The sequence below is a fragment of the Myotis davidii genome, unplaced genomic scaffold (genome assembly GCF_000327345.1).
Source record: "Myotis davidii unplaced genomic scaffold, ASM32734v1 scaffold49, whole genome shotgun sequence".
NCBI classification, from domain to species: domain Eukaryota; kingdom Metazoa; phylum Chordata; class Mammalia; order Chiroptera; family Vespertilionidae; genus Myotis; species Myotis davidii.
The window spans coordinates 4393893-4395913 of record NW_006300375.1 but is presented as its reverse complement, the minus strand read 5'-3'; positions in this window follow the sequence as shown (position 1 = coordinate 4395913).

Below are 2021 nucleotides of genomic sequence, written 5' to 3'. Positions count from 1 at the left end.
GTGCCCTGACTAGGCATTGAACCTGCAACCTTAGTGTATTGGGACACTGCTCTAACCAATTGAGCTAGCCGGCCAGAGACAGGTCAAGTCTTATTTTAAAATTACAATTCACAGGATACCAGGGTTACTGAAAAACCTTTTGTTCATTCTTTGAAGGATACATTTCCAGTTTATTTGCATGGCTCATACATTTCCCTTCATGGCCTGTCAGGGTTAATCCCTCATTTCCTCTCACCAATTCTTTCCTCTGGCATCTTAAACTTCATATGTATCAAATGCTTCACTGTGCAATTCTTTGACCATACAATGCATTCTCATACTTCTTTGGTTTTACTCACGCTATTTCTTCTGTGTTTCCCTCCTGCCTCATCTCATCCAATTAGCAAAGTCTCATTTATTGAGACTCACTTCAAAGAAATCTTTCTATAATCCAAGGCAAAATATGTCCAGTACTGAATGTTATAACTTTGTCCATTTTGATATTGAATATATTTTAGGTTAAATATCTGATACCTAAGTATATCATTTTGAGTATTGCTTGATTTCCAGTTTTAGTTTCATTTATAAAATTTATAGAATTACAGCAACCAACAGGTTGATTGGCTAATTAGATACTATAATGTGTGTTAACTTTCTCGCTCACTTCTGCATTTCCATAAATTTGTTTATCTTTCTGCTATATCACTTAATGTTACAATTGTGTGAAAATTTTCTCCATTGAATAGGAAACTTAGATACTTTTTGTATGTGTGTGTAGCCAGCAGTAAATCCAAGTCTTGGTACCTAGTGACTGCTGGATAAATGATTACTCAATTAATTAAACTAACTTTTTTTTCAATGATGTTTTGTAGACCTTAATAAAATATTTTATTGTCACTGATAATGTTGCATTCAAACACATGCAATTTCTTATAGGCTTCTTAAGTAACCATTTTTCCAAGGTTCATAACTTTACTCCCAAAGGTAATTATGTTTGCATTTTCTCCTTCAGGCCATATTTGAATTTTAATTTGAGTTTGTAAAAACTGTGGGAACATTTGAACTGGCTTGACTCCTAATAATAAACTCCTTTAGGAACAGGTGGTATGAGTTAATTTTAAATTCTATTTTATTTTAGTTTTAAAATTAAAATTCAGGAAATATGTTTTGAGTTTTCTGTTTCAAATTTAAAACAAGGTTCTCTGAAAATCTTATCAAATTAAAATTAAAATAAAAGCATATTAAAAAGAAACTAGTAGCAGCAGTTCTTGGCTTGGAAAGGGAAAAATTATCTATTTCTAGAATTAAATATAATTGTGTTTCTTCTCATGTTTCTCTCTAGAATTGCTTCATTCTAGCTTTCTTCTACCAAGGTCTTAACTTGAAGCAACAAAAACATAATCTTTCCAGAACTAAATTTTTCTACTAATTGCATTTTCACATTTTATTGTCAATTATGTAGATTTCTATCACAATTTTTCTTTATTTTTAATGTACATATTATTTAAATAATCTCACATATTAAAAATCTGGAGTTATTAATAACAGCATGGCTTTTAAAAACTTGTTTTACTAAAAGATTCTTTAATTTATCCAAGAGATTCCTTTAATTAGCAAGTTCCCCTAATGCATTCAAATTAAAATATATATATACCTTCAATTTCAGAAAATATCTATGATTAAATGAAGAAAGATATAAAAATATCATCAATGATCTCAATTATTTAGTTTTAAAATGCTATAATGAATAAACTAGTGGGAAACTTTAATAGTTATCAGCATATTATTTAAAGACTATATGGTATACTATTTGTATTTATATACAGAAAATCCATATAAGTGAGGAAAAAGGGCATCTGTACTTCATCATTATAGAAAATATGAAAATTTTATAAAAGCAAACCTTCTTTAGAGCCATTTGGCATTGGCCATAGAATTGAGCACCACTGTGAAGTATTTTCTCACTTCCCCCTTAGAAAGGATTAATGTGCACCCATAACTCAAGAAAATTCACTACACATGTAAGATTTTATCTAGAGAAC